This window comes from Aythya marila (assembly GCF_965140915.1).
Source record: "Aythya marila genome assembly, chromosome: 2".
Taxonomy (NCBI): Eukaryota; Metazoa; Chordata; class Aves; order Anseriformes; family Anatidae; genus Aythya; species Aythya marila.
In genome coordinates, this window is record NC_139043.1 from 135367135 (window position 1) to 135386326 (window position 19192).

At 40.8% G+C, this 19192-nt stretch overlaps 1 protein-coding gene across 3 annotated transcripts in view; it reads right to left on the minus strand.

The window, feature by feature from the left end:
• RNF19A (ring finger protein 19A, RBR E3 ubiquitin protein ligase) overlaps positions 1 to 18593 on the minus strand; it is a 53215-nt gene extending 34622 nt beyond the window's left edge. The window contains exons 1-2 of one of the 3 annotated variants that reach the window (XM_082754296.1): positions 18439 to 18587; positions 8058 to 8280 (exon numbers count right to left, since the gene is read on the minus strand). The gene's annotated coding sequence lies outside the window, so the exon portion shown is untranslated. Of the gene's footprint in view, positions 1 to 8057; positions 8281 to 18438 lie in introns of all 3 variants that reach the window. The other 2 variants (XM_082754297.1, XM_082754295.1) reach the window with 2 other exon arrangements.
• Between the last annotated feature and the right edge of the window lie 599 nt (positions 18594 to 19192).

The following is a 19192-nucleotide window of genomic DNA, read 5'->3' on the forward strand; positions in this document are numbered from 1 at the left end:
GAGCTTTCACTGCCCGGGTACAATCCCTCTCCTTTCCGTTTCATGCCCGAACGTCCACTCACGTACTCACCGCCGGAACCACAATCCTAGAGAGCTCTGCTGCTGAGACAGGGACGGGAGAGGAGGAGAAGACAGACGGAAGAAATGTGAAATGGGTGGAGTGAAAGATAAGCTAACAGAGAAGTCGTAAGTCTGCACAACCAGCACATTGATGCAATACTGTTTGCTCGCCCATTTCAGCTCACCAACGATCCTGCAGCACACAAATGACAGGGCGGGGAAGAAACCTGGCAAGTTGCTCTCGGGTCAGCAAGAAGAAAGTGTAGAAGTTTTCAGAAGATGCCTTTTTTTCCATTAGGTACTCTCTCTGCCTGGTCTGAAATAATTGTCTAAGTGACATCTTCTGCTTCCTCCTTAAGTTTGGCTTGATAACGAAGAAGAAAATTAGCATACAAGTCTGGATGCAGTCCGTTTTCCAGCAGTGCCAACAGCTTTTCTAATCCGTTTACATTTCCTTAAAACATCAAGATTAGACCAGCAAGATGCACCAAGAAGGCAGAGCTGCCATGTCTTCTGCTAGCAACTAGAGCAGCAAAACTTTTCTATTAAATAAGGGAGATTTTTTGGAATAAATTATTTCCCATGAGGTGTTTAACCACATATTAGAGCCCCGTGCAGCCGTGCCATACGGGGCAGCACAGCAAGGCTGCCACAACCACATCACAAAATACGAGAGGATCTTACTGTTCGTCTGCCTTTCCCCAAAAAGCCCTCACTCATATTACCTGCTCCTGGCACATCACCATCAAATACCGTTTGGATGCAGTTTAGTGCTCCAGCAGCCATGTCCCAGATCCTGGGGACAAGGGCACCAAGCGAGGCAGGAGGATCCTAAAGGATCCTAAAGGCTGGGTCCGGCTTCTGACCTGCGGGGAGGATCGAGCCCATACTGATCTTTCTGGAGCTGGCCTCATTCCACAGTGCCTATTCTCAGTTCCTTACTAGATGAGGCCCCATACCTTATTTATCCTACATTTTTTGGTTTACAACAACATTATACAACATAATGTTAAATAAATACCATACAAGCCTAAGATTTTTATTTTTTAAACAAGACTAATGGCTTCAAAGCCATTAACAAATCCATCTTTGGAGGACTCCTGTGAAGTCGTCATAGTAATTCTGCAATGGAAAATTATTTCTCCTAATTTACAGGATGGGAAACAGACACTAAGGCCAAGTCTGTCCCCTACAATAAGCTGACACAGGCTGCAAAGTTGTGAGGCTGTTTTGTGTCTTTATAGGATTGTATAGGCTCAAAGCTTCTGTTAAGCACTGACAGTGCTGGCTACTTCTAAATCAACCCCTTAACATCTGGAGAAGGGCACAAAGGAGAAGAAGCACCCAACAAGTCCCTAATAAGGGCCTTGCCCAACACCACGCACACAACTCTACGAACGAGGCCACCGCAGACCTCTCACTCCAGCATTTCCTAACCTAAGCTTACACCGCAGCACTCTCCAAAATATGTAGCTGGTTTCTATCATGATTTAAGCATCAACAATACATTTTCCTCTGGTTCGGGCATAAATACATTCTTTTATATGAATTTTATGCCGTTCAGTAATGTGCAGACACCACGAGATAAGATTTTTAGCTAGCATTAACTAGAATTAGTTTCTCTTTGAGACTTCCATCCCCACATCACATTTGATTAACGTTCACCGATGGGTTTCTAAAGAGGAAAACAAACCTGTAAGAACGCCTTCCCCTAAGACAGACTGAGGAAGTAGGGACCATGGAGAAGAAAACACAAGGAACCATGAGACAAATCCACGCTCCTGCTGCAGCAGACACGGGGTTTAAGGGGTTAGATGTGAAATACACAGAAACGTAGGTGCCACAGCAACCAGTCTTTAAAGCAAATGCTCTGAACAGTTTTCTAAAAAGCTGCCATCATTTGCAAGCTCTCACAGGCACCCAACAGAGATGGAGCAAGGCTTCTGGTTAAGAAAGCGCCAGCCACCTCTGCTCCAGAACAGACACCACAGCTCCATCAGGGCAGCTGCAAGGGATTAGATTCGTAATCACGAAGAAACCTTCCCTCTGTGTTCTCAGAGACAATGATTGGGTGGGGTTTTATGTTCGTTTTCATGTTTTGTGGCTCAACCTGGATATAAGTTTCAGATCATTTATATTTTGAATGAAATTGAATCAAAAGCCTGCCTTTACGATGTCAAGTATTAAAGGATCTTAATCATAGGAGATGCTGATAGGCCCAAATATTGGGACATATACCCCTATAAAGATGAATTCCTTGTTGCTTACTTCACGCCAGCAGCCTCAATCAATCCGGAAGGCCTACCAAGGCCACTCCGAGCATCACACACGTGTGAGCGTGGCTATCCCCGGGCAGTTTAAATTCTAAAAATAAAGCACGGAGAGAAAAGGAAGCCTCGCTCTTGTTCCACAGATAGGGGGCTGAGGCAGACAGATACTGGGACTTGCCAAGCTCTCACACTGTCTATGGGGCAGGGGAGAACGTGACTTATCTCGCAGCCAGCTGGGGATCACATGAACCGTCAGCCTCCTGCATCGGAGCCACCCAGCACTAAGCATGAAGCCACAGAAACTTCACGACGTGCACTCAGCTGCCTGTCACTCTGGGCATGTAGCACAGCGGTCTGGCCTCTCATCACCATGGCTATCTTCAACAACATTTATAAATCCCGTTGCCCTTTGGAGCAGAAATAAGGCATGTTTTTTTCCTTCCTCATACTTAGCCACACCGCCTCTCTCAACTATCCACAGTAGAAAGATTGTTTCTCCTTTTTTTTAATCAACTGCTAATTTTGCAGTATAACCTCTTCCATGTGATTGACATCACTGAAGAAAGAGCCCTGAAGTTTTTCTCTGCCCAGCAGATGATGTGGTCCATGCTGGTGGCCTGGAGGCATTTTGTGCCATTCAGGAGCACGCCTTCCCCATCCTTCAGGGATCCACACATCTAGAAAGGCAAATACTTGATGAAAAAGGGCAAAGCACTTAATGAAATTTCCGCTAACATCATCATACAGTGTAACAGAAAAAGGTGGATACTTCTAGATGAAATTACCTATAGCTAAGAACCTAATAAAACCTTACTGACACATAGAAATGCTCAACTGGAAGAAGAATTCACAAGCTTGAAGGCCTTCCTTTTGCTTCCCCAAAGAGAAGCATTCTTCAACCCAGAAATAAGAACATGTACAAGGCGACCACGCCTGCTATGCTATCAAACTAATTCTGAAATACAAGTTTGAAAAGGATTTAAATACTAGACGACTGTAATCCCAAATTTAATTTAAAAGGCCATTTAAACAATTACTTTATTTGATTACATTTTCTAAAAGAAGCTGCAAACTTCCATCTGCCTCCTAATTCATAAATTTGTGAATTACAGGATGAGCTACAACATCATGAGAAATACCCTGCTGGAAGCGTTTATCTTTTCCAGGCATTTGCTTGAGAGAAATGGTATTTAGCTCTTGTGGAAGACATACTCTTTGGCTACCCCTTTAACATAAAAATTGCATTTAACAGAATCCATCTTTTATTCAAGCATTATAAATCTGATGAAAACGTGCCAACACCTTACAATTTTAATGCATTTCAGGGTATCAATAACCATGACAAAAGGTACACTGTTGGTTGAGCATCCACCTGCATTCCTGCCCTCAGACTGGCCAGGGACACAAGCAGTTACCCTGAGCTCACGTGCACAGGATCCTGCCTCCAGCGCACACAGGAAGGGCTCCACGGTGGAGATGAAAGGTGCAAGAAGTTTCCCACTGGGCCCATGCCCTAAACGTGAACTCTCATCAGGCTACTTTCAAATCCAAAACTCAGGCTTATCTCCCTGCCAGTAGGTTCATTACCTTGGTATATTGTTATCCATTTAAATACCAAATCTCTCTCTTTGCTGCGAATCCTCAGCAAGTTCTATGGTAACGAGCTCAACAGTCTCATGAAACCTGGCTTAAAAAGAGATCACTCCTCTAAAACCAGGCCTTAATTTGCGTCTGATTTTATCGAGCATCTCCTTGCTCTCGTGTGAGAGAAGAGGAGGAGTTCCACCCTACCTTCATCTTTCCCCTACCTGAGCAGGGTCACCACCTCCATTGCATCCGGATCCTTGGCGCAGCCGGGGAAGGAAACGCACGAGCAGGGAGTGAGGAAGACCTGCACCAACCTTTGCACCAGTTACAGCTAGGCACAGCCACTTGTGATAGAGTAAGTTACACATTTTCTCGATTTACAAACAAACAGTTGAAGGATACTTGTTTCTGCTTTTGTCAGTACATTAGCAGAAAAACAGGAAATGAATCAGACTGAAATAATAAACCTTGAGAAGAAACGCCATGAAATTTTTCGGTCTTGCATCTTTTTTTTTTTTTTTCTCTTTAAAGTGACAGCAGCTTAGACATATTGATCTGTACCACATCATGATTTCAATAGATAATATCAAACCTATACAGAGTTCAGTTAAAGAAAATAAATTAGGGTCGTTTCCTTTGCTATGGTGTATGACAGGTATTTTCCACAGTTTCAGGTGCTTCGCATTTTCAGGTGGACAGTGGATAAACGGAATTCAAGTGATCCACATCTAAGTGCACTGACTGATAAAACATTAGCCAAGATAAGAAAAAATGGTGTGCTGCCAAATAAACATCAGTGCCAAAGTACAGCGAACCCTCGGTTTCTTTCCAGCTTAGCCACACAGTAGGCTGATTTCTGGCTTCATTTGGAACAACTCTAGGCCTCTCTTTTATAGATACGCCATTGATACTGCATTTACACTCCACTAAAACTTCCTCCATTATTAAATATGCAGTCAGCTTTCCCTCGGTTAGAATCTCACCATTGTGCAACAGATTAAAACATTAAGAACCAGCTATTTAGGGAGTTACTGCTCTTAAAGCCTTCATATTCTTTTAATGTATTGGATTTAAACAAATTATCGCAACAGAAAGATGCTTAAGGTGTTCCTCCCCGCATCACGAGAGTAAACTTGATTACTCTGATGATACAGCAGTATCTAGGATCAAATCTAGTAATCAAACTGTTTTATTTAGTCAAAGAACATTTTACTTACTGCTACAAATGCTGTAAAGACAGCACCATCAAGGGATGCAAGCAGATTTTGATCCTCCCAAGGCAAACTGTTCTGTTTAAACTATAAAGCCACATCTGTACAGTGCAAAACAGAATTAAGACAAGTGTTGCAAAAGCAGAAGAAGTAGGAGATAATTTTGCCTGGAGAACTATTTATTACTGGCAATGCACCTGAAGGAAACCAACAGCTGAACTCTCAGACATCAGCTGCCTTCTCAGGAGCTTCAATTAAAAAGGGGGCAGACTGCGTAATTGACGAGATAAATATTACTCCTTCTGTAATTAGAGTAATAATAATTGGAATATTAATTCTAATATTACTGTCTTCTGTAATTAGTTCCAAGGAAAACATGGCTTTTCACTTTTGCACAGGCAAAAGGAGAAGTTTTTACTCTTGTTCCTTCCATGATTTCAATGTATGCAAGATTTCTTCTGGCAATTTTTTTTTCTCACCCCCCTAAGCCTAAAAGGAAGCCAGCAGCTCCCAAACATCTCCTGGATGCTCTCTCTTACACGTGCAAGCCCCATTCCTATGGTTGCTTTTATTCCATGCTGTAATGACTATCCCCAGTAACTTCATTTCACAATTTATTTTTCTTAGGTAACGCCTGTATCTAATCCAGCTGCTCATTTCTGTTTCCAAACCACTAACCTGAATAGAGCAGCTTTGAAAATGACTAAACAAAATATTCAGGAATTAACGTAAGTGCCTTCAATGAACTTTAAGTGATAAATTACAATGACAACAACTGCGACAAAAGTTAACTTCAAGTTCTGAAATCACTTTTCCATGCAAGTGCAAAATCCTTTCAGCCTTGAGGGCCGTTTCTTCCCATTTCCCCATCTCTTGAACAAGAGCAGCAAAAATCAAAGAGATAACGAAAAAAAAAAACAAACAGAGATGTTAAATGTTTTCTTAAAATGTCCTTCCACAAAATAAAAAAAATAAAATAAAATGATAGTCAAAAGCCAGACATTTTGACAGCTAACTGCATATACAGAGGAAGAACAGAGCCAGGCGAGAAGCCCAGCTAGATACCAGAGCAATCACTTGAATTTCAACTTCGGACTAAAGTACTTTTCTCCCCCAGTAATCATAACTAGTTGTCAAGGAAAAAAATGAACAAAATTGTCCTGACCAGGTATGGCTTTTGTCTCATTTATAAGACTTACAGCAATCTGACATTGTATTTTTTTCCTTCTTTTGTTGAAGCATTATTAAGCCTGTGGTAATATCCCCTCGGAGCACACTGGATACGTTTCAGCTGAAATTAATACTTCTTTTAGCAATTTAATCTCAGGCTGCAAGGTCTTTGCTGGCCACGTGCAGGGCTCAGAGATGAACCAAGCCCAATGCAGAACTTCTCTCTGCATGAGTGGATGGAGCAGATTCCTTTGGGTTTGTTTTAAAGGTGGAGGGGGAAATTGTCTTCTTGTCAAGCACCAGAGATTGGCTACACGAAGGAGCTGGGATACAGCAGAAGTATCCTGGTAGTCTGATTATTATTAATTATGAAGATTTACATGGCCAGCACACATTGCCCAGGTAAGCACAGGCATACCAGTCACCACACTTGGCTCAGAGGTGAATTCCCTTTGTTTTCCTTTACACCATGGGGTGAAGCAACTCCCTGCTATTTCCATATTCCCTTCTGATTACACATAACATGTAGAATAGCCCAAACTTTTTTTAAAAATCCAAGTAATTGAATTAAAAAAAAATATTTTAATAGCATCCCAATTGTTCAAAAGAATTGTTTTTAGCCTAAATCTGTTTTTTCCTCATTATTTTAAATGCCTCAGAAACATCTCAGTTAGCTATAAAGTACAGTTTGTTATCATAACTGGCAAGAAGTAAAGTTTTTATAAACCGATGCTTTGGTGCCAGATGCTCCAACAATTTAAAGTGTGGGCCTTTTCTGAAGAGGAGTACTTGCACACACAAATGTTTCTGTGAGGAATGCAAGCTCGCTCAGATCTAGCACAAGGTTGTTAACAACGTTCAACTAAATATATAACCTTCCAGTTACAGCTTTATGCCATATAAAGACATATTACTTCAGTTTTCTAACAGATTTTTTTTTTCTTTAAAAAAAATCCTGCCCCAAATACCAGATTTATAATACAGGATGCAAAGCAATCCTTTACTATGATGCAAGCACACTAACCTATTTGTAAACAAGCTCATGAAGAAAAGCTTCCTTCAGAAAAAGGCATTAAAGTGCCTTTATTGAAGTTGTGCTGTGTCCTGATTAAAGCAAGAGGAAGCCAGATCATCTACAGAGCTAGAGAGAGCATTTTGTACGTGAAACATAGCCCTTCTATTCATATGTAATTCATACCAGGTCTGGCTTGCCAAGAAGAATAAAATATATTGCTAATCATGAACTTGGAAAACATTTCTCTGAAGCGAACAAAAAACTGCTCTGAAGCACTGCTGAACTGGTAGAAATCTTAGAAATTGTGTTCTTTCCAGCAGGTTGGTGTAAGTGTTATATCGCATTAGAAGAGCACGCTCTTACAAATCTGGTAACAGACCAAAGCCAAAAAAATAAATAAATAAAACCCAAGCTTTTAAAAATGTTAAACATACACTTATAAACACCGCAAAAATATACATACTCCAGGTGAGAAGTAGTCCTTACAGGCTGGATTTGCTAAAGAAATGAACTAATGAAATCCTAAAACAGATTGAGGAGCATTGAGTATTTTAGCAATAGTAATGGAAACAAATGGGTGTCCAATACTTAAACTTTTCATCTGTGTGTACACAGAAGCTTATTTGTAGATTTGCTATCTGCACACATCCTAATTAAGCAGCCTCCACCAGTAAAATCTATTATGTTTTAATTGTATTCCTTAAATAACATCCCGGTCAAGAAGAGCATGAGAACAGATGTTACCTGGTCTATTTTTGGGACACTCCAGGTAAGCAGTCATTGAAGAAGAAAAGACGCTGTCCTACAGCATTACTGCAGAAATATTTAGCTGTAGACTCTTCTCAACAAGAGCCCATCTTCAAAGAGAACTTATCTTTTTACATCACCATAATAAAGATATGCAGCAGATGAGAATAAATCCAATCTTTTCCAGCACTCATTTAGACATCCCACACTACTTCTTTTCCTGCAAAAGACCCAAGATGAAAATCCCTGTAGACATGGGTAGAAAAAAAATACCAAGGTAAGGTATGTTTGGTTTTTATTCATTTAAGAAAGGAAAGTGAAGTTATTTCGCTTTTGAAGGAAGTTCTTTGAAGTCGGGAGCTTCACTGTTTATTTGAAACCATTTATTTCCTCCTGCAGTTCCAAAGAAAATAGTTACGCAAATACATTAGAGGAAGCAGGTGTATAATCTCATTTAAAAGCTATTTAAATCTGTTACAAAGGAACCTTATTTCAGCACAGGAGATCTTTCAAACATTTCCTTAAGTTACTTGCTAGGATGTAGAATTGAATACTTGCCTTACTACTTTACAAAAGGAAAGCAGCCATAGAGTATTCCACAGAACTAGCAAGCCCTGCTCTGTGACCCAGAACGGGAACTACAATGGCCAAATTGCCAGGAAAACGCCAGCGTCACCTCAGGTTGCGGATATACGAAGACAATTCTGAATATCACAATTCAATGGTAAAGTACCTAGAGACACGACAGTTAAAAAATCAATCAAACTTTACGCAAGGCTGCAGTAATTCAACAGAACTCTGGCTGATACCACACCATTTGTTTTCATTGTTCCCTCAGTTTTGGTTCAGATTTAATTGTTTTCTTCTAAGTCAGTTACTTCAAGTTACAGTAATATCTGGAGTTATTAAAGACTAATTAAGACCTGTGTAACTTTAAGAAAGGTATTTCTGCAGCGGAAAAAAATACTTGAACAAAAAACTCTACTAACGTGCAGAGTTCGGCAGCTTGCAGATTTTTATATTTTAACAGGATTTCCTCCAAAAATTAAGTTTCTTTTAATAGAAGTTCCTCCAACAACTCAGTGTGTACAGACACAGGGCTGACAAGTGCTGCAGGACTAGAGATGGGAAGTTTCTTCCTTGCACTTTAATATATCGTGTCCCTAAAGGGATCCACCTCTTCCTAGGTCCCTAGAAAGATGCTCTGGCATAGAGAGGCTGTAACCTCAGAAAGCTTCACGATGTCATTCGTGACTCCTACAGATGAAGCCCCTACTGAAGTAGCTTAAAAACTGACTTAGGACAGGTAGTTGTCCACTCTGTCTCTGCTGTGCGTTAACCCAGCCCACAGCAGATACCCAGAACACTAAAGACACCTCGCCCCCTTCAGAGCAAAGCTCAATGTTATGTATAAACAGCCTAAAAGACAGCTTTAAACTAAATTCCCAGATCTGAGCCAAAGCAGGGGTATGCATTTCATCATATTGATGGCCATAAGTAAGTAAATTCCAAGAGGAGGACAGCAATAAATAGGAGGTGGCAACAGGTTTAACATTTTAAACCACTGAGGCTGTTTGCTAAATTAATAGCGTCCTTATGACCAGCACCTAAGCTTCTAAATTATCAAGCTATGCTATTTTTTGGGATTAACTCCCCCTAATCAACAGTTTCTTAGACCTTACTCGGCAGGCCAGACGCGAGCAGCACATAAAAAAAGAGTAGAGCAGTCCTACATACACAGCAGCAGGCTTAAAGCAAGGATGGATATAGCACCTCCTGGTTAAACAGCAGATGTTCTGGGGGAGGAGAATGTAAGCAGACAGTCAGATTAAGGCAAAATGGAAAAATATAACCATGCTACTGAAAACACAAACCAAAGTAATACGCAGTTGAACGCATTGTGCCTCGCCTCGTTTTTACGGTTTAGTATGTCATTTATCTCAAAAAATGATGATTTCTTGTTAAAATAAAGGGCAGTTAGTCTATTATGACATCTGCCTGACATTTCCCATTGTTACATCCCATTTCCAAATCTGCTTGAAGTCTTCTCAAGCAAAATGGGCTGAAAAGTTACACACCAAGATCTTCAGTGGTTGTTTAACCAAGCTGCTTATGCCAACTCAAAAAATCCAAGACTGATGAAGAAAGTCATCCTAGGAATGAAAATAAATCCAAAACTTGAAGTATTTCCTCTAGAAAGGTTTAGCACCAGCTTGCTTTGAGACTGGGACGTGAATTCTGACCTGCGTATCTAGGACATACATTTTATCAGCCCTGTAGCAATGTCAATATTGTCATTCTTACAAGTTTTTGGGAACCAGAGAGGAATGCAGAGTTTCCAACAAACAGTGTGTGTTTTGGCTGCAAAAAGATCTGTCCTGAACTTGATCCAGGCTTGAACTGGGCAGGATCTTCCTTTCATTTCCAGATGCCCAATATATAAGCCAAAGTACCCCAAAATAAAGCTAAGAGGTTGCCTTACCCTTTCCAAGATCGCACTATGAAGTAATGGCATTGCTGAAGACCCTATAACTGAACTTGGAGGAGACAAGATTAAATTTGTGAAAAAGGGAAGAAAAAGAGTAGATGAAAGCAAGAGTGGATGTAGTCCAAGCTTCCCTCGTCAGTCCTGAGGACTGAGAACCTGATTTAAGATTAGCCCTGCTTCAAGCAGGGGCTGGACTGGATGCGCTCCAAAGCTCCCTCTCAACCCAAATCAAGCTTGGACTTGGACACAGGGCTTGGGTGACGGAATATAAATGTCATCAGAGCCTGCTGCAGAAAAATAAAAGAAAAATGGGAATCACAGAGTGAGGAGTTGTTCAGAGAAGTAATCTGGGAACTCGTAGCACAAGTAATTGAGACAATACATCTCCTGAAAAAAAACAGCGAGGCAGGGGAACTGACTGATCACAAACACTAGAGGAAAATGAGCTAACAAGGACAGGGCCCTGATAACACAGAGACCCTACAAAGAGCAGCAGAACTGGGAGAGCTGACAGGGAGCGCTGCCAACCAGCAGGAAAGAAAGACATCAAATTAGGTATTGAAAGGGTATGAATTTAAATTGGCTAAGAATCGTCTTAACAAAGATCATAACTGACTAAGTAAGAATAGGATTTGGATACAACACTTAAGCAGGCAGAAAGCAAAAGGTACACTGCTGGTGACAAGAAAAAAAAGCAGCAGCAGAGGAGGCTTGTGCTGTCAAAGCATGCCTTCCTCCACAGCTTGTCCTCCAGAGCCTGAAGAGATCCATAAAACCCTCTGCATAAGCACATGGATCATACTGTCTCGGGCTGATCCCTGTAAAGCATGACAGAGTATTATTAGACACCACAAGCTCAAATAGCAGAGGTTTGCCTAGCGAGTAGGTTCCAAACCTGCTGGTAGGATTGCAATTATTATTTTTAACAGCTGGGAAACAGCACACAAACTGCACGAGAAATAATAGCAGGGATTAAATCCGCTTGCTCGGTGCAGTTTGGAAATGAATTATGAGGGCTTAAACGCGTGGCTTTTACCTCTTTCGTCCCTGTAGAAGAATCTTTGCCAGATTCATTATTGCCAGGTCACTATTCCATATTTTGTTTGTCCTTACTGACTGATCATGCCTCTTATCTTACAAAAAAGAGAAGAATACTGAATATAATGCTGCACTGCAAAAAGGAACTGATTTCCTGTTAGGGCACTGCAGCCCACCAATATGTTAATATTGCTGAAATAGTAAAATACCATATTCACCCCTCTGAAGCAGCATGGGTTTCCCTGTTAACAGATATGATATTAAAGCAGATGATTAAGGGTGGAACTGGGTGCCTGATCTGAGATATCCTAGAACGTAATTCCTTTCAGACTGTTAAACATCAAATTCTGTGTCCAAAGATCTCTGCAGTATCGAGGGGGCACACATGCAAAAAAAATCCACAAGAAATACCACTAAACGTTGACCTATGAGAAAACAGATCACATCAACTGTAAAGTAGGGAAAGGATGGGATATAATATGCACAGCCAGTATTCACATGCCTTAACCGGGGAAGATGAAAATAATTTCAATCTTCTGGTTTATTTGCATTACATCTCCCAACTCAAGGAAAACAACTGCCCAGGAGATGAGGTTTACTGCTTGCCCAACCTAGACTGACTACCCAGCAGACAGAAAGTGTCTCTGGGGGGAAAAGAGAAACCAAAAAGCCACAGCATAACTGAGAACTACAATTTAATACGGGTAGGCACAGAAGTTGATCAAGCTATGGCTGCTTCTTCAACCTTAGTTCTGGTATTTCTCAACTTTGGAGAATTCGCCCTGAAACCTTAACATGGCAAACTACATGCAATGGGCAGAATTGATTTCACTTTGCTGACATGTGCAATCCTTTACCATTACTAAAAGAGGGCAAAGAGGAGCAATCGAATCACTGCAGAAGCCGTACCCACCTGTTTCTAGTATTTCTAGTGCACTCATAATTGTGGTTTCTGAGCAATGAAGTTAAACTACCTCATCCTGAAGGCACTCTCCCTGTCTTCATCACCCCAAAAATACTGGGTTTTTGCATTCTACACACTATTAAAAGCTGAGCCATCCTGCACCCACTAAATACACTATTTTGCAGAACACCCATTGAAGAACTTAAAACAACATTAGGAATATACATTTAGACAATACTTAAGGTTTTATTTCATCACCAAATATTCCAAAACCACTCACATACTGGTTACTACCTTGTCTGCAGTAATACTGTAGAACCAAGGCACACACTTCTGCAAGTTCAACTTTAAAGGTGCGTAGTTCTAAATTCAAAGGAGCTATTTATTTTATTTATTTATTTTTTACAGAGTGCTTGGAACCTATGTCACTTAAAAAAAAAAAAAAAAAAAAGAGATAAAAGCATCAATCTACTTTCCATAAACTGTTGCATTTTTGTTCGCTATATTGCCAACTGGAAGCTCCCTCATTTTCAAGTTCTGATTTGTCCCTCTTGTGAATGATTTCTAGCACAATAAAGCCAGTCATTCTCTGCCTGCTCCTACTGCAGTGCGTTTTCCTGGAGTTCAGAACAGCAATCATATCAAAATACATGTTCCCTGTTATTTACTTTCAACCACCAGAGGTGAACAAAAGCACATTTACATTAGGTTAAAGAGGATCTGCTCCACAAACACAGCATATTGTGGCTTCGTATTAATTGTGCACGTATCATTTTCAGTATTATGGCTTTGAAAAGACACAGTGCAAATATTCCCAGTTTGATAATTTCCAAGTCGCAGTTTCAATCTGAATTATTTATTACCCTTAAAAAAAAGAAAGGTAATATTGAGATAATATTGATACCTTTGAGATAACAAAAAGGATATGGATTAATTACACTGCCCTAAAAAAATAGATCACGCCTTAGAAACAAAACAGAGGGAAAAGCTACAACGAAAAGAAAACTGTGTCACTGCTCATGCTTCACCCAAACAACACTTCTTAGTCTAGATCTAGCCACAAGATTATGTTGATTAGGGCAGAGTGTAGGAGGTGGGAAGAAACCATTTTCACTGCTTACTGTTTGAGAGTCGCAATACTGCTGGGCAGGACTTCACCGGGTGCTTTTATTTCTTAAACTGTGCCCCCAGTAAGCAACACCTCCTCGTGAAGCTTCAATTCAACAGCAAGAGATAAGGTTATGATGTGCCAGATAAACTTAGCTACTAACTACATTAACACTGAAAACAGGGGAGCTTGTTCTTCCTTTTCCAAACATGCAGGCAGCATGTAATCCCAATCATCTGAATTCTTGCAAGGCAGGATCCTTCTCTTTGTTTATCCTTGTTCTCTTTTCTTTAGTTAGTTAATCCATTGCCTAATTTATCATGGAATCATCTTTAATTGTTAATAATGGAAAGACTCGGGACTCCTCTGCTGGGCTTACACAGCTCTCTTCTATTCTTACCCTAGCTGAATTTCTGCCTGGTGTCAGGTCACAGAAGGCAAAGCCTACTTTTCTGCAACTACCCACCACAGACAAAGTCCAAACAAAAGTGTACGGCCACTTAAAGGGGAAAAAAACACAGCAAACAGGAACGGGAAGAATGAAAGGGGAAAAGTAATTATTCAGGTAGGAACTGAAGGAGGAAAATACTTTTGATTACTAGACACAAAAACAAACTCCAAATGGAGGTGGTTTAAAACTATGGTGTTGCAAAATTAAGAGAACAGAGTAAGCATGATATCTTTGCAGATTTTTTTCTCTATGCTGTCCCACGCAGACCACAGAATCTTCCGTAGCAGGAAAGCAATAGTCTGGCTTCACAGGCTACAAGCACTGAAGATCCCCTTGCTTAAAAAGGACCTCGAAGTTTGATACCTCCATCTCTGACCCTGAGTAAAAGGGCTCCTGGTCTCCCGAGATGTATTTTTAGCAGCATCATAGAAAAGCAAAGCTTGACACCTTTCTTTGAAGATACAGAATGAAATCAAACCAAACTATTAGATACAGCTTTAAAGGTAAAATGAAACTGAAAAGGAAACTGCTTTTCTTGTGAAACTGCAGCAAGGTCTTCAATTCAGCAAAAAGAGTTTAAGTTTAAGACTTTAATCTGTTTATTTTTTTGACTTAAAATAGAAGAATGTAAAGTAAGAACACCATAAGGATGTACAACAAATCTTTGTGAGAAAAATTGTTTTTCTAGTAACACAGCCTAAGAAGAAGCCCTTAACCTTGACTACGCTTCATTTGGAAGACATTTCTTTGCATTAATCACCTTATTAGATTGCCCGCCATGGAAACTTGAAAGGTAGGCCCAAATTAAGATACTTCCCAACCGCTGCCCAGATGGAAAAGTTTCTCAGTAGGCTTCACTCCAACTCCCTTGCTAGTTGGGTGGTCTCACTACAGCCATTACTTATTCCCATCTGATTGTTCTTCCACTATTCAGTGTTTGAGGGACAGCTGGAAGCTCACAACATAAAGGATTTTGATGTGGAGGAGAAAACACAAGAAGTATATTGCGTCCACTACCCTCTGTCAGCATCTTCACTTCATACACAGCCCCCTTACAGATTTTCACTTAATACTTCAACAAAACATTTACTGTCAAGGTACAATTAAATCTCAAGATGAGAAAAAGCTGCAGCACGGAATCTGGACTGAGCATATGGCGCCAATTTCCAGGTCATGAGAAGCCCAAAGCAATGGCAGAAAAGCAGTCATCAGCTATCTAACCTAAACTAGAATAAAAGCCTTTTACTTCCTAAAAAAAAAAATATATATATATATATATAAAAATATTACTTCCTGAGACTGATTTCTGAACGGTGATACTGCAGAAATTCTGCCAAAATATCCCTCCCCTTGACCAGTTTCGCTGAAATATCCAGTCAGTTCTGCGTACTATGTGCTTCCAGCAAAGGAAATGGCCAGCTGACACATTCAGGCATATCATCACCAAGTCTTTTCCTCTGGAACACAGCCACTATGGTGCCAAGACTCTTACTTGCCCCTAAGAGCAGACAGCTAACAAACTGAATTTATGTATATGAACACATTTATATATGTATGTATAGACATGCACGTATAAATACGTATAAAATGAAAACAAGGTGCAGCAGCACTGATGCTGTGATGCCCTCATGCCAAAAATGCCAGCCAGGTAGCACCAGAAAGCCCCCACGGCTCAGGCAGGATCTTCAGTCTCACCTCAGCCTCCACCACGCAGCAGATCCCTGAGGTGCAGGACCGCACAGCACTCCCTACAAACCCTTTCTGGAAAACATGCAAGGTAAATCTGTCTCAGCAGAAGCCTCTCTCCAAACAGTATAACTGGAACTCCTACAGATTAAGCGTGTTCAGATAAAAATAGAGCTTGATTAACTTGACGTGGCTTGCACAGTTTGATTTTCTGTGAGAAACCCGAACGTTAAGCGACAAACTTAAAATTGATATTTTTGTTTACTGAGAATATGCAGCATCGATGAATCTCAATGAGAACAAAGCAACGTAATTCTTATGGCAGACAGCGTGTCCAGAGCCATTCCTCTTGCTGAAGCAGCTCTTTATTCAATAAATGGAAAAACTGAAGGGGACAGCCAGGGGCTCCAATTTAGAATAAGAGCTCTAATCTGCCTTATGGGAGCAGCTACAGGACCTATGGAAAAATGTTTGTTTAACAGTAATTTATCTCAACTATAAATGGAAACAGAACTGACATAGTTCCACAACGACAGTTTGTGTTGAACAATAACAGGATACTTGCATTAGCAGAGCGGTGCTTCACTTAGGAAGCACACACACAAAAAAAAGAAAAACAAGTGACTATACCAAATTAAATTGGTACAAACATTTCTTTCAGCAAGATACCTTTCAAATGCCTTCACAGAATCATACAATGGTTTGGGCTGGAAGGGACGTTAAAGACCATCTGATTCCAGCCTCCCGCCATAGGCAGGGACACCTCGCACCAGCCCAGGCTGCCCAAAGCCTCATCCAGCCTGGCCTTGAGCACCTCCAGGGATGGGGCAGCCACAGCTTCTCTGGGCAGCCTGTGCCAGGGCCTCACCACCCTCTGAGAGAAGAATTTCTTCCTTGTGTCTAATCTAACTCTCCCCTCTTTTAGTTTAAAGCCATTCCCCCTTGCCCTATCCCTACACCCCCTGACACAGAGTCCCTCCCCAGCTGTCCTGCAGCCCCCTTTAGGCACTGGCAGGCCGCTGTAAGCTCTGCCCGGGGCCTTCTCTTCTCCAGGGTGAACACCCCCAGCTCCCTCAGCCTGTCTGCACAGGAGAGGGGCTCCAGTGGTGCTCTACCACCTTGCTGAAGACATCATTAGAAGATATGCTGGCCTCTAAAGAAAGGAAGTTTTAATGCCTGAGGAAACACCTGTGTATATGTAACATTTTTTATTTTTTTTTTAAAAGCTCATTTCATTAGATCTCTTTGCTTGGTTGCTTTAGGTTAAAGCAACCCTTAGGTCAGCTTTCCAGTCTGGTGTAATATACCTAGAAGTGCAAGGAACCTGCTAGAAACTCATCCTTCAGAAAAAAAAAATATTCTTCTATAGCTTTGCTCACCTCGTAAAGGCAATTGTGGCTGCAGTGCACAGACTACCTGTTCAGCAAGATGCTAGGAGTCATCCAGCAGATGGCTGACTTCAATCCACAGGTTAAGAGTGGAAAGCCTATTGTAATTCTTCCACTGCAAGAGAGTAATATAAGGACTCCTACTTTTTTTTTCATTCTGTGGATAAACCTCCAGGTAGGGTTAAATCTTCTTGTAGAAGAACTTCCACAAAAGTCAAGCAGAACAGAGTCAAAAGCCTTCCTTGCTTGTCTTAACGAGGAAAGAGCAAGTGATACCACAAATCACATCTCACTGCTCAGCTGTGGGGCTTTCTTCTTCTCTCAACTCCATCTTTCAAGAATTCAAACTAATGTAAGTCATACATACAATAAAAACCACGTTGTTAAGGCCTGTAATATCCAGTCCCACATAACATTTACAGTTCTTTTTAGATATCACTGCCATGTTTTGGATCCTTGAGTCAGTACACTGAGCCCACTGCACAAAGGGAAGCGAGCCACACATGCCAGGGAAGGCCCAGCAATCAAAACCAAGGTGAAACAGCTCTGCAGTGCCTGAAAACTGCCAGAAACATACATGAAACAACCAGAGATCACTGAAGGAAGAAGACTAAGCCTTCTTAGGACTCAGATGATGAAAGTCTCTTCCACTGATCTTATCAACTAAAGAAAATATCTTTACGAGGAAGCCTCGGATAAGAAGGTGAGAGTCAGTTTCTCAGAAGTTTGGAATGAATCTGTCAATTGATAAGTATCAGCAGTAGACCTGAGACCAAATAAGTTAGAAAACACTGAAAATAAATAAGAGTGACTGAAAGAATCTTCTGAAATAACCTTTTAATGAAAAGGTACGAGGAAGAGACTGAAATTCTGCTCTGAACAGAAAGAAAACACATGGAAGTCTGGTTGGGGCTGGATTCCTTAGTTCAAGCTGAAGTCATTTATTTGGAGTTTTCTTTCTTCCTGAGGTAGAGCACAGAATATCTGAAATCTAACCTATCTACAACACAAAAGTTTCAGTTTTCTTTAAGATTATTTCACCAAAGATAAACTACTATGAATCAACTGACATTAGGGTAGATCATGGATAAAACTACCACTTCAAAGAATCAAAAATGAAAGGAAGTCCCCTCTTGTGAAATCTCAGGAACATTTAAAAAAAAAACAAAAACAATTTCCTAGGAACTGACAGAGCCTCCTTCACATTCACGGGAAAAGAAAAAACAAAAAAACAAAACAAAAAGTACATTGCTGAAATCAAAGGCCAACACTATTAAAAACAACCGTTTCTCTAAGGCTCAACGTAACATTTTACCTTCTTGGTAGAAGTCTACGTCCTGGTGCAATTCAGACGCATCTAGCAACTTTAGATCCAACACCATTCTCACCGTATCTTGAAGCCGAGTTACGTGCACCACTTCTTTCAGCTACACTTCTTCCATCAGTTAATGCAGAGGTGACAACGGAAACAGGTCTAAGACAAATGCAAAAAGAGAGAAAAAAAAAAACTAACATTAACTTTCTTGTGGATAAGCCAGTGTTAAAATGACTATTTTTATTAGTCCTTCCTAGAGCATTTGCTGACCCTACGAATCCGACTGACTCACAACTCAGCTACATGCCAGAAATCACACTAAGAAATGGAAAACCTACAACACGTATCCATCAATTTGTTCCAGTCAGGTATTAAAATTTCTCCCACTAAGCTGGTATGCAGCGTTTAGGTACAATTCAGAAAACAAATCACAAAGCTAATTACGGATGTCTGACCATGGGCCAGAGTAAACTGACCCCATAATAGAGACCACAAGCTTGGCCACAAGCCATCAGACTGTGGTACAGCACAGCGTAGCTGCAGTTCAGAGTTCAAAGACCTTTCTTAGCACTTCCAGGATTCTGAAGTCCTTTGAAAAGATTCAGGCATCCCACTGGAAAGAAAGAAAAGGTATCCTTGTGAAGAATCTTTTTAATGAGACCGCGTGAAGATCAAAAAAGCCCAAGTAAACAGGGGAAAAAATAAAAAAGGGAAGGTTAGGAAGAATCACCTACCCACCTGACAAACTGAGAGC